General features: G+C 41.1%; 1 protein-coding gene across 4 annotated transcripts in view; it reads left to right on the forward strand.

The window, feature by feature from the left end:
* The first annotated feature begins 1965 nt into the window (after nt 1-1965).
* LOC106582859 (FERM domain-containing protein 4B) overlaps nt 1966-14998 on the forward strand; it is a 64240-nt gene continuing 51207 nt past the window's right edge. For 2 of the 4 annotated variants that reach the window (XM_014166404.3, XM_014166406.3), the window contains exon 1: nt 1970-2183. The gene's annotated coding sequence lies outside the window, so the exon portion shown is untranslated. Of the gene's footprint in view, nt 2184-14998 lie in introns of all 4 variants that reach the window. The other 2 variants (XM_014166405.3, XM_014166403.3) reach the window with 2 other exon arrangements.

Here is a 14998-nt window from a genome sequence, read left to right on the forward strand (position 1 = left end):
TCCCCACAAATGGGGGATGGGGGTGGGGCAGTCCCATGGGTGACTCATTTCGGATTTGAAGGAAGAATTTTGCCTACGTACACACCAGTCAGTTGCCTAGACACAAAGGATAATAATTGGTTTCAAATGGGTATGCAAGGGTGAGATTGCTAACGGGTACCACCCACCTTTGGTTTGCATGTTAACGCTTTGACCTGGTTGAGCTACACTATATATACAAAAGTATGTGGACACCCCTTCAAATTAGTGGATTTGGCAGTAGAATGGCTTTACTGAAGAGCTCAGTGACTTTCAACGTGGCACCATCATAGGATGCCACCTTCCCAACAAGTCAATTCATCAAATTTCTGTCCTGCTAGAACTACCCCAACCAACTGTAAGTGCTGTTATTGTGAAATGGAAATGTCTAGGAGCAACATTCGCTCAGACGTGAAATGATAGGCCACAAAATCTCACTGAACGGGATCGCCGAGTGTTGAAACGCGTAGCGTGTAAAAATCTTCTGTCCTCGGTTGCAACACTCACTACTGAGTTCCAAACTGCTTCTGGAAGCAAAGTCAACACAATAATTGTTTGGCGGGAGCTTCATGAAATGGGTTTCCATGACCGAAATCGGTGTGGAAGAACTTGACTGGCCTGCACAGAGCCCTGACCTCAACCCTATCGAACAACTTCGAGATTAATTGGAACGCCGACTGCGAGACAGGTCTAATCGCCCAACATCAGTGCCCGACCTCACTAATGCTCTTGTGGCTGAATGGAAGCAAGTCGCCGCAGCAATGTGTGTATGCTAGTGGAAAGCCTTCCCAGAAGAGTGGAGGCTGTGTAGCAGCAAAAGGGGGACCAACTCCATATTAATGCTCATGATTTTGGAATGAGATGTTCGACGAGCAGGTGTCCATATACTTTTAGTCATCTAGTGTACCTTACAGTAAACCTAGTCATTTTTTTTATCCTTCCCATTTCCTAGTCCTGCAGTTTTTGTGGATTTCAGAGATTTTCCATTGTTCAGACTCCACAGTGATCTGGCACTTCCTTCCTTCCCCTTATAACTTGTTCCACAATTCTGTCAGTTGAAAGATACGCATTTTGCACATTCACATAAATTCTACTGACCAGGTACTCAGTCAATATCTATTTTAGTAATGGGCTTGTTAAAAGCTACTAATTCATCATTTTCAATTCTACCAGCTTACTTTTTCACCTAATAGATTAATCATTGTTCACTGTATGAGAAAAACAATCCCTCTTGGTCTATCTGTGCCCATAAAACTGGGACTTTCTGCAGACAAATTCCAAAAAAACTCATTACCCCATTGGTTAAACTATCACTGAGATCAAGATGAATGTATGTGAGAGAGCAGCAGCATCCTCTCCACATAACCAGCCATGTGTGAAATCAGAGGTCTGGACAGGACTGATATCTTGTCATTCTATTCCCCTGAAACCAAAATACAAATTTATGTGATCTGCAAAGAAAATCTTCTCTTCGATAAAAGTGAAAGGGGAGTGTAATTGATTGATGTACACCTGCAAATATCTTGACATGTAAATGTAGGTTTCTGATAGGTTGTGTCCTTCACAAGAAAGGACACATTCAGCTCTCTACCATCAACACTTTAAAAAGTTGGGATAAAACATGTTTCATCATGTGGGATTAGTTCTTCTCTGATAACTGATGGATGCAACGTTTGTTCAACATTTACTAATGTGAATGACCAGCATGATTAATAGATCATTACATATTTCAACCAGTATGTTACATGCAATGCAGAGCAGAGCAGAGCAGATCAGAGCAGCTTGTAGAGCTTTGTTGATTTGGGTAGTTCAGCAGGAACCACATCGCTTGTGAGTGGAGCGTGCGTTTACGCAATGGAGAGCGCGTTACTGGCACAGCTAGAAGTTCGTCTGTTCTGTGAATTGGCTGAAGGTAGGAGGCGGGGTGTGGATGGATGGAACAGTGCGCGATAAGGATATGCACCGGCAGCTTTGCTTCCTGGCTCCAACAGATCAGTAGTCTATAGAGAAAGATCAGCGGTTAATTGTACCTTTATTAGTTTTACTTGGCTACAGCAGAAGAGAACGCCGGTGGAATAATTTGTTTTTATCCGTGCGGGTAAAAACCTGTTCATACAAAGAGTCCTGGAGCTCAATTCGATCATAACGGCGACAATAAAGACAAGGTAAGGAGTTGTCCAGTTGCGTCTCAAACGAACCAAATCATGTTTTATTAATAATTGAAGCAATGTTTTTCGATATCAATACTGATGAGGCTAGTAAACCTCGCTCATTTGTGCCAAGCCCAACTTATTTATGGTATAAGTTATAGTTTCACCTGTTTTTGTAGACTACACGCGGAGATTTAGTTTTTCTTCAGAAATAAACCAACCCAAACTGGTACTTGCTCTGTGTTCTCTCCCTCAATTCTATTCCTTTATCCTGTTGCGTTGTGCATTACTTGGCACATGTTATACACTTAAATATTTTAAACAAGCTAGGAACCTACAATACGAATACCTACTATTATTATTATTATTATTATTATTATTACTACTACTTAGACACTGTACAAAAATGCCATGTATTGACCCAGCTTCATCATGGAAAGTAAGTGTTAATTTATTTGTTTATCTCAGATAAGATCATCTACCAATTTGAGAAGAGAACATACACATGCACATCAGGTGATGACCATGCCTGGTCTCAGACTCACTACGCTTGCTCTGGTTACCTAAAACAGAGAAGGTTATGTATAACGCGAACGTCTAACAACTCAAAGGTTGCTAGTTCGAATCTCATCAGCGACAACTTTAGCTAATTAGCTACTTTGTACTTTGTAGCTACTTTGCATGTTAGCTAACCCTTCCCCCAACCCAAACTCTTTTAGCTAACCCTTCTTCTAACCCTTTAACCCAATTCCTAAACTTAACCCTAGCACCTAATCCCTAGTCTAGCTAACTTTAGCCAACTAGCTAACGTTAACCACCTAGCTAGAATTCATAACATATCATACGTTTTGCAAATTCGTAACATATGATATGTTTTGCAAATTCATTACATATTGTATGTTTAGCAAATTCGTAACAGATAATAGAAATTGTAATTCGTAACATATCATACGAAATGGGTGACGAATATCCACAAATTCATACAAACCATACGAAATGTAACATATAACACTAAAGTACATTTACTTACAGAATAATACAAAATGCTCCGAGACCAGGTTGCATGACTGACTGAGGTACCACACCAAAACATGCTTGTTTTCATGTAAATATGCTGTAAACATGCACACATGCTGCTTTTCGACTGTAACACCAGTGTTACACTAGTGTATACACCCTAATGTTATACTAGTGTATACACCCTAATGTTATGCTAGGGAAATCGTATTTCCATAGCTAGGGCTGACAGTGATGACATGTGAAGAGCAGAATCAACTACATGATCAAAGCAGTTGCTTTGTGAGAAGGTGTTAAAGTTCACAGTTAACCATTGTTATGTAAATGTCAGCTGAAAAGTACCAGTGGCCTGGCTTTGGCCCCAAGAGAGAGCAGGTCCACCGGAGCCATGGCCCAGTGAGACACGGGTGCCAGCCTTTTGGGTAAAACACAGGGGTAAATCCTGTATGGAAATGCACCAACAAGGTGTTATTTATGAGCACAGCACGAGTTCAGGGGGACAATAAAGACATAACAGACAACGCTCACAGACACGGGCAGACCCAAACAAACATCCAGCCACAGACTTACAACTTCTGCCTGAGTTTCCTGTTTCCTGGGAAAGACCAACAATGGGAGAGAGAAAGCATGTGATATCCTGTACGAGTCTTGTGTCACTCTGGACTCAAGTACCAAAATAAGGCCATAGCACAAATTTGATTGTAATGACATAAAGTGCAATTGTAGGCTACGCATAGGCTACTCAAAGTAGGAACTTTTTAGTACAGTAAAGCCACAACTAACTGTAAACAGCAACCCGATCTGTACAAAGTTTGATTCACAAACCTCAGTTTACCTCAGTAGCTCAGTTCACTCGCTTACCTCAGTTCACTGGTGTCATTCAATGGTCGTTGAAATAGCTATACATGTTAAGCTATACAGTGCTAATGTGCCTGTCGCTACAGGGATATTGAAAAAAAGCATCAATATTGAATTTGCGGTTCATAAAGTAAGTGTTACACAGGCTCGCATACAGACGCAGAGACAGACGCAGAGACAGACGCAGAGCTATGTCTTATTATACTTGTGAGGACTTTTTGGGGACCAACAATTGATTCCCATTCAAAATCCTATTTTCCCTAACCTTCATTTGAAATCTAACCCTGAACCAAACCCTAAGCCTTTTTACAAGTGAGGTCTGGCAAAATGTCCTCACTTCTCAGAATTTTTGTTGGTTTGCTATTCTCGTAAGGACTTCTGGTACTCACAAGTACAGTAAAACGTGTACACACACACATTACAGTAATTACAGTAGAGTACAAAAGCAGGACAGCATTGTGTTGACTTTAGTCTAGGATGTTCAGTTGCTTTTAATGGGCTCAGCGCTTCTAATTCAATAAAGCTATTAACTGTCACAGAGATTCCATCGCTGGTGCCCAGCCAGCACAGATAAGTTATTTACCAATCAGAGTACATTAATGAACTCATCCATACAATCTAGCCTTTCAGAGTGTAAACAGTAGAAACATACCTTTTCTGTCTAGACATTAACTGTTTAGCCTACAGAGGCAACACATGTAGAAACCTGGTCCTGGGAATAGTGTGATTTCTCACCTTTAGACCAATCCTTTCTTTTGTCTTAAGATTTAGTCGTTGGCATTTTCTGTTTTTCCCACGCACCTATCATTTGAACGTTGTTCATGCACATTGAACAGGATGATTGGTAGTTATTCGATACTGTGGTCATGCAGGTTTGTACAAATCATGTAATCTGACAGCGTGAGCAGGTCCTGTTGAATAGATTTTCCGAACAGGGCATTCTAGTCTACGGGCAATACTCTAAACCCTTTACTGAATACAGATTATAACAAAAATACAAAATAGGGGAAAAAAAGACCAATGCAATAAGTTAATGACCTCTCTCTTCTCAAAGTTATGAACTTTTGTAGAATTTCAAATATTTTCTTCAGTTCAGTATGCTTGCTTTAATGAATAGGCCTACTAGTGTGGCTACTCAGCTTGACTATGGTGGTGCCTAATGTAAGTTCATGCCCCAAAGCAGTGCTGGTCAATGCCTGTTTGTGGGTCAACCGTAATCTTTAGGTTTAGCAGTGGAAATCAATTCAAAGCCCCTCCCACTGTAGATGGCAGGGTTGTCCAGAAAGGAAAGCTGAGTTAAGAGTTGCAGTAAATAATCAGAGTTCCAGTTAGGAGTTTGGCAGGGTTCATTGTTTGTTTTTATGCCAGAGATCATGCCAGAGACAAGGAGGTGAAATGAATGTGAAATATACATACAATGCAAACAGGAAAACATCAAATGACTTGCACTTAATACCCTCTGTGCTCCCTGTCTCTCAAGGAAGGGAACTGTCACAAACATGGTTAACACTGTCAACAGGATCCTTTTTCTTGTTGGCTGTTACACTGCCTGTGCCCTGCTTGGTTGGTTATCTCTGGACCTTTTCCCTGTTTTACGTCTGCTTTTGTCCTTTCACAGGACATCCTGTGTATAACAAATAGTCAAACTTATTTTCATGTACTAAACCATGGACATTCTGAAATGTCCCTTTGTCAATTTAGGCACAGTCTTTTGAAACACATAAATAAACAGAATGTTTTTGTTTGATTTAGCAGACATTTAGGAAGCAAATGTGCTTCTTTGTCCTGTTCCATTTATTTCTGTTATGGTTTCTGAGTGACTGTACTCATCCTCTTACGTGAGTGGAAGGTTTGAATCCCCTACTGTGACATACATTTCATGCTTTGGTGTTCAGTGCGATGCAGAGTAGAAAGCACAGGGATTCGGCCTGAAAGGGGCTCCTCAGCTGGAAGGGAAGTCCTTTGGGAGGCAGGGCCCATATCATTTAGATGAAAGAGAATGCATTAAGCCAACAAGCAATCTATTTAAGGAGGAGAGAGGATTGCCAGTTTGTGGACAAATTCCACCCAAAATTCCCAGAGCACATGCATTTCCTTATACATAATTTAGAGGATGGATATAAGGATGGATTTATAGATTACCCATTTGTGTCAGTGGACATTGACTGAGGCACTTCACATTAAGTGCCCCTGTCTCATGGGAATAATGCGGGTAATGTCACAATTCCAAGCATCCAGATTCCAGACACTCCGTCTTTGGGCATGGCCCCATTCATACACAAAATGGAAATGGAAAATAGCTTGTTATTGACCTATCTTTTATATGCCTATTGATGGGGAGCTCTAAGAATGAACTTTGTTGCTTTGAGAAACCATGCTGTGTGTACATTTGGTCACCTTCCACCTCTCAGTGGGTATTGTGGTGTGAAGGTAGGCTTTTAACAGGAGTAAGATGGAGCCTGAGCTATAGACCAACCTGTTCCCCAGTGGTACCACTGGCAATGGTTGTGCACTGAGGCCAGAGGCCAGAGGCTGTAGGGTAATAATTCCCTTGAGAAGAGACAACATTAGCCGCACCACAGTGTAGAAAGCACCATCTTTTTGTTATTGTTTGTCTCTTCCTCAGTGTTGCAGACCAGCATTCAATTACGCTGAGGCTTGGGAACTGAGTATACCAACAAAGCAGACCCCATCCCTGGCCCTTGCTCTGTGTCTGTCTGCTGGCTATGGATGCTTTAGTATCCTACTGCTTTGCCTGAAAGCTGGGGGGAGCTGTCGATGATCCTTCCTGTAATGACCGTGTCTCTGTGTGTGTCTCCCCTTCTTTTTATTACTCTCTCTCTTTCTCACTATATCTCCATCTTTCTCTCTCACACAGACAGACAGACAGACAGACAGACAGACAGAAGAGATAGGAGCTGGAGTGCTCATTTAGGAGGTTTTTGAGGGCCTGAATGATAATGACCACTGAGAGAACTCTGTGCTGATTGGGGGGATGGATATGGATGGAGAGACCTGGGCTGAGCAGCTATTATTCTCTCACTGTAGCAGCAATAGAGATGTTCACGGAGGCAGCTGTGTTCAGGGAGCAGACATACCCCAAAGCCTTGAAACCAGAGTGATCAATACTGCTCAGTGGTTAAATCCCCATGTGAGTGTTTCGCATGGCTACTGCTGGAGGGGTTTGCTTGGTAAAGACACAGCTAGCTAGCTACAGAGCCCTCTGAACCTGTGATGTATTGAGTTTTCTCCTCAATAGCTTGTCTAATGCCTGAAGTGTACTCTTTATTCTTATTGTCTTGTGTTTGCGAGATTGCCTCTCCTTGAACAAGCATATACTCTGTTTGCTCATATTGGAAGACTGTACTGATCATGAAAGGTGTATATGTTGTTGATTTTAGGAGTAATTTCTGTGCTGTTTGGCAGATGGAAGACAATGTGTATATCCCACGCGTGGATGAGCCCTGTCTCATTAATGTTGTGTTTTGTGAACCCCCCTCCCTCCCTCAGTAGAGGCCACCTGTCCTTTTCCCCTCCACACTGCTGTCCCTCCCCACCTCTTCAGATTCACAGAAGCAAGCTACTAAGCAGGTAGCCAGTAGCAGTCAGTCACCCTCACTGCTGCAGCTGCTGCTGAGAGGACAGGGGAATACCTGCCCCATGGACCAGAACCCAGCACCCTGCTGATCCATTCAATACAATGAGAGCCCTGATCACTGCTACAGGAAGACAGCTATATGGGAATACAGGCCTGTTACAAAGGGAACACTGAGATTGATATAAAGACACAAGGATACATTGTGATACAGACAATATAGAGAGTTCTTCAATGGTATACTGTATTTTGATACTGTATAGGGTGGCTCCACACTGTAGTGTAGGGTTCAAACGGGCTTGGTCACTTCCTAGTCAATTCAATGCTACAGACAGTGGTGTAAAGTACTTAAGTAAAAATACTTTAAAGTACTATCTGTACTTTACTTTACTATTTATATTTTTGACAACTTTTACTTCACTACATTCCTAAATAGCTTGTCTAATGCCTGAAGTACTAGTTTAAAATGTACTTTTTACTCCATACATTTTCCCTGACACCCAAAAGTACTTGTTACATTTTGAATTCTTAGCAGGACAGAAAATGGTCCAATTCGCACACTTATCAAGAGAACATCCCCTGGTCATCCCTACTGCCTCTGATCTGGAGGACTCACTAAACACAAATGCTTTGTTTTTAAATGATGTCTGAGTGTGACTCTGGCTATCCGTAAATAAAAAATTAAATTGTGCTGTCTGGTTTACTTAAAATACCTATAAAAAAATATTTAATGACAGCATTTGCTTTCCAATCTACATTTTTGGCGCGATTGTATTTATAAATGTGCGAAAGAAAGGCGAACTGACAGCTGCAACCAACCATAGAAGTATAATCCGTAGATTATTCCCATTCAAATCAAGACTGGCAGCCATTGCTAGCGTAGCCACGAGTTTAACAGCCAAATTGCCAGGGTTAGAGGTTCCAAAAACCTTCTATGGATTATATGTCTATGGCCACAAAGCCACAAACTGTTCCACAGATAGAAGGAGCAATGGCAGTGGTCAAAAGGTGATTGAGCAATGATAAGCACACTAAAGAAGGCATTAACGATAAGTAATAAAATAAAGACGGCACTTCTAAAAGCCTATTTCACACCATAGCCTGTTGAATTTGCAAGATAACTTTTCTTTCATTTAGATTTCGGCACAAATAAATGTAGCACTGACTCGCCCATGGATTGCTGTTTCAGCATTGTCTCAATTAAGAGTTTGGCATTCGACTAGTCATGTGCGACATGCACGCAGCAGAGTTACCATTCGGAAAATGTGGCGGACATTTTTTAAATTTACCGGACCCATAAGCATAACCTGATTAGGGCATCCACCCATGGTGCTCAGAATAACAGATATCACATTTAGTCACAGTGGAGGCTGCTGAGGGGAGGACAGCTCATAATAATGTCTGGAACGGAACACATGGAATGGCATCAAACACATGGAAACCATGTGTTTGATGTATTTGATACCATTCCACTTATTCCGCTCCAGCCATTACCACTAGCCAATCCTACCCAATTAAGGTGCCACTGTGCATTTAGATGATTGTAATTCATATTAACAGAACATCCAAATCAAAGATGCAACGATGTGTGGTCCTTTTTACCAAATTACGATGGGCACTTTGAAGATGTTAGAATAACTGTCCACATTCACTTTTCCTCAGAAAACAAGACGAGTAATGAACAGAAAAATCACTAGCCTCTGTCAATCTACTATTCCCCATATTACTATTCACCCCAGTTGCCAAACTAACCCTGATTCAGATGACCATCCTACCCATGCTAGATTACGGAGACATAATCTATAGATCGGCAGGTAAGGGTGCTCTCGAGCGGCTAGACGCTCTTTACCATTCGACCATCAGATTTGCCCCAATGCTCCTTATAGGACACATCATTGCACCCTTTACTCCTCTGTAAACTGGTAATCTCTCTATACCTGTCACAAGACCCACCGGTTGATGCTTATTTATAAAACCCTCTTAGGCCTCACTCCCCCCTATCTGAGATATCTACTGAAGCTCTCATCCTCCACATACAACACCCGTCCTGCCAGTCACATTCTGTTAAAGGTCCCCAAAGCACACACATCCCTGGGTCGCTCGTCTTTTCAGTTCGCTGCAGCTAGCGACTGGAATGAGCTGCAACAAACACTCAAACTGGACAGTTTTATCTCAATCTCTTCATTCAAAGACTCAATCATGGGCACCCCTACTGACAGTTGTGACTGCTTTGCGTGATGTATTGTTGTCTCTACCTTCTTGCCCTTTGTGCTGTTGTCTGTGCCCAATAATGTTTGTACCATGTTTTGTGCTGCTACCATGTTGTGCTGCTGCCATGTTGTGTTGTTGTCATGTGTTGCTGCCTTGCTATGTTTTCTTAGGTCTCTCTTTATGTAGTGTTGTGGTGTCTCTCTTGTCGTGATGTGTGTTTTGTCCTATATATTTTTGTATTTTTATTTTAATCCCAGCCCCCTTCCCTGCAGGAGGCCTTTTGGTAGGCCGTCATTGTAAATAAGAATTTGTTCTTAACTGACTTGCCTCATTTAATTAAGGTTAAATAAATAAAATACAAATAGTATAAAGGTTGACCTATTCTATTGGTCAGCTTGTGTCGAAATAAGTAGCCTATTCCAAAAAGACTCAGGGACAGTTGTGGGATGATAGATCCCAAATCCATACAACAAGTCGGCCTTGACTACTTGTTGTGAACGTGAACAGATCAGAAAGTTTAGCTTAAAATATTGATGAACTATTAGGCTATTTATTCACATTATAAGCCCACAAGGCAGTATAGGCTACGGGCAAATGTTCGCTCCATAAGGCAATTAGCGGGAAAACACAGTTGCCAAAAGCGTACAGCACATGTGAGCTGTTTCATATGTAAGAGATTAAAATATCTAATACGCAGCAATTAGCATCGTTTGCTAATATGACTGGGATTGTGCTTTTGGTCACTGGACAATGAAAGAAAGTTGACATAAAATAATTGCCTCCACGGATGTGGTCTGATTTTGGCTAGGCTACTTTAAACCAAGGTACACATTCAGGTTTCAAACAATTTAAGTATATGTTTTGAAAATGCATAGCCTACTGCCTACAGTTCATTGCAAAGTGGTGTGTGACTCGCAGATGAAGCCTGCCTTCTGTTGCCTATGCATCTGCTGTTTGAGATGCTGTAGCAGATTTTCCGCTCAAAGTCTCTGTATCTGTATGCTGTACGCGTGTGATACATAAGATGCATAACTAACATACTGTACACAATCGCAAATTTAATTCCACCAAATTATGCAAATTACCTATAGACCGATAAGCATGACCAGTCTAATGTATTTCCATCATATGGTATTCCATCAATGAATAGGTTAAAATGCATTATTTTGCAATGGGATTTTTCCTTCTTCTCCCGGACAATTGGCCTGCCTGAGTTAGCAGCAGGCGGAAGAGCAATATCCACCGTTGTAGTAAGGATAAAGCCTGACCTGGAATGTGATGCTAACAGAAGCTGGCTAGCTTTATAAAAGCCTAAGCAGATCTAGCTTATATACCTCACTGGGCATTGAGAAAAACCTGATACAGTGGCAGTGGGCTTGGCTCTAAAGCTGGATGCCTCGGGATCATGCAATAGAGACGATCTCACCACCCTCCCATAAGAGGGTGGCAACAGGTGTCATCCACACAATGGTAAAGTAATATTCACCCCTAAGGGAGAATGCAGAGACAGAGGAGGGAGGTTGTGTTAAAGGGTGCAGGGTGGTGACCTTGTTTATATTTGAAAGATATGCTACCCATCAGGGATACGTTTGTCAAGATCATTCTTGTAGTCTGCTGTAACAAAGTAAAAACACACAGGTTTACCCGTTGGCACTTTTGACACTACAAACCACCTATGCTTAACTGTAAGCAGTATGGAATCAAATGTCTTGCTGTATATGTTGTGCTTGTGTGTACATATGAGACGGTGAGTTATAAATCCTTTCCAGGGATTGTAGAGTATCAGAAGCTGTCTGCTACTACACTCAGCACTTATGAACCCCCCACCCCAGCACCCCTCCATGCCAAATCGTGACTCTCCAAAAGCTCAGTTCCCCACCGAAGTGGACTAGACAGACCCTGGGATAAGTGTTCACACTGTGACAGATTGAGAGGTCCTCTGTCACATTGGTGGTTTGCTGCAATGGACCAATGGTGACTAATCCAAATTGACTGCTGTGTATCCGCTAGCGTTTTTTCCCATAATGCCTCAGGGACTGTTTTGTCTATGAAATCCACAATCTGAGTAGTCATGGTCTGAGGTTTTCATTGTCCCTCTGTCTGTATTCCCAATGCATGTTTTGCTTCCCTATGCATGTTTTGCTGCCCTGATAAAGCTGTGTAATTGATCTGATTATTTAGTTAGAGGATTGTTTGATAGTCTCATTACAATATCTAATAGTTATAGTAGTTATCACCTGGCAAACACTCTCTAATGGATGATGTTATCTTTGTACAAGGACAAGAAAGAGCATTGTATCAAATAAGTCAGTAAGTGATATGATGGGGTTGAGTTTAACTGGAGAGATGTACGTATTACGTGTGGTGGTTATATAGCTCTTTGAAGCATTGATTTTTAGCATTGACAATACCGTATTTATACTGTGTGTGTGTGTCTGCGTACTTGACAGTTGGTTTAGCATAGGGCTGTTACCGTATTACCGCCACACCGGAAGTCACGAGTCATAACCGCAGTCAAATTCCATGTGACCGTTTAGTCACGGTAACTAGGCTTCTTCAAGCTCTGATGCTGCTGATGGTCATTAGTAGCCTACCAAACTTGCTAACTACCTGGTATTCAGCACTCTCTTGTCCCTCTAATCACTCTGACATCAATGCAAATGTGATCGAAAATCAAATCAAACACTTCATGAGAGTCCACAAGCTTAGGTTGTGCAACATTTCTATACGCTATGCAATTGCGTGAGAAAACAACGTTTTGATGGCCTCTATTAAAAAGAGGAGTATCCCATCAGCTTTCTATAGGCTAGGCCTACTATATTTATTTCTCAACATTCCTAATATTAAACACATTGCTTCGCTTTACATCGGGAGTATAGTCTACCTGGCTGGCATGAAAATGAACCATGGGAAAAGCGTCCTCCATTCGCTATTTAAGTGCATAGATGACATGTATTTTTTCCCCCTGCCCCTGTTCTGAGACACGTGCATGAAAATGGTCCATTCTAAATCAAAACAAATTTCACACATATATTATTTAGTATATGTAAAGACAAGATTAACCTGTTTGGGATAGGGGGCAGTATTTTCACGTCCGGATGAAAAGCATGCCCAAACTAAACTGCCTGCTACTCAGGCCCAGAAGCTAGGATATGCATATAATTGGTAGATTTGGATAGAAAACACTCCAACGTTTCTAAACCCGTTAAAATAATGTCTGTGAGTATATCAGAACTTATTTGGCAGGCGAAACCCAGAGGACAAACCATCCAGGAAAATCTTTTTTTGAGTTGGAACCAGTGTTTTTCTGAATCAAACGCGCCAAATAAATAGACATTTTGGGGATATAATGACCTAATTTATCGAACAAAAGGACCATTTGTGATGTTTATGGGACATTTTGGAGTGCCAACAGAAGATCTTCAAAGGTAAGGCATGAATTGTATCGTTATTTCTGAGTTTTGTGTCGCATCTGGCGGGTTGAAATATGATTGTTATGTGTTTGTATGATGGGGTGCTGTCCTCAGATAATCGCATGGTTTGCTTTCGCCATAAAGCCTTTTTGAAATCTGACACGGTGGCTAGATTAACAAGAAGTTAAGCTTTATTTTGGTGTATGGCACTTGTGATTGTATGAAAGTTAGCGGAACATCTAGCCGTAACAGGTTTTAAACCAAGAATAGTCTGATGAGTGACAATATTAGCCTATCACTTGTGAATTATATATTGTCACTTGTGAATTATGCCCAGCTTTTATGCAGTAAGGCAAGAAACAGTGCATGCCTTTTTTTTGCTACTTTTTCAAAGCATAGTCCCTCAACTCATGTAGCCTAGGCCATAGGCCTATATGTTTTGATAAGGTTTTTATCACAACTAAAGTGGCCAAACAACTTCTTAAAATTAAGCACATTAATCTGCTTTACAACCGGTGTAGAGCCTAACTGGCATACATAGTTGGCAAGTGAGTTTCAAGTTTGGGGAAGATCATTTTCACCATTAAAATGTACCTTTATAAAAAAGCATTACATGCATAGTGGCATTTGTGGTCACTTTTGAGAATGGTGTTTTCTTGCTAATTAATTGCATTTTAGAACATTCACGCTTAGCCTACTACCATGTGTGCATTGCTGCGCTCATCATGTGAAGAAATAGCCTAATAGTTGATCAACATTTTTAAGATAAACGTTCTGATCTGTTGCATCAGCCTCATTGCTTTTAAAACGTTTTTGGATGTGAGTGGTTGCATTAATTTGGGATCTATCACATTCCACAACTGTCCCAGACCTATGTTTGGAATATTGATTTCTCGCAATAGAATAGGTTAACTTTTGTACTTTGGGGGATAGTAGATCGATGTAGGCTAGTGCTTTTGCTGTTCGTTAAGCCTACTCATTTTGTTGGCTGATGAAAAGTAAATGTGGACAGTTCTAACATCTTAAATACGCGCCTTGGAATTCAATAAGAAGGATGCGCGCAGTTGCATCCTTGATGTGTCTGTCTTTTACTTGTAGCCTACTTCGGAGCTGAGATAGATGCCTGTGAGGAGAACCTGATCACGTGACGGCATTGGCTAATAACAATTACGATATCTGAGAGAGCTATGTGAGTGATAGGTACTTCGGGAACATGCAGCTGGGAGAAGGGAATTATAATTATTATATCAACAAAGGCCGCTGGCTGCAAAATGTATGGATTTTTTTAGGGGGCATTACGGCCACACTAGGGGGATGCCGCCAGGAAATTCAAGAGATTATCAAGTGCTTGTCAAATTGTGAATGAGAGACTGATGAAGTGTGTGCAGCCTGTGCAAGAAACAAAGCAGAGCTCATGGTTTTCTGCTTTTTTAAAATCATCATTAGAGTCACATCATGAAGCCTTAGAATGTATAAAACATCTAAACACATAGCCCAACGTTTGTATCACAACTAAAGTTGCATAAATAACTTGAAATTAAGAATATAGGAGGACCTGTTTCTTTGTTAACCGCTCAACACAGAATTTGCGCACTCCCTCGGAAATTGTTAGTAGAAAACATCCTATTTTATTCAGCTATGTAAAATTGTATTCTTCATACCATACAATAATGCCACAGACTTCTAAGCAAATCTTGTCTGCTAAATGAACTAGTGCAGCCCACAGCCATATGGCA

Source organism: Salmo salar, chromosome 22, assembly GCF_965601325.2.
Source record: "Salmo salar chromosome 22, fSalSal1, whole genome shotgun sequence".
NCBI lineage: Eukaryota > Metazoa > Chordata > Actinopteri > Salmoniformes > Salmonidae > Salmo > Salmo salar.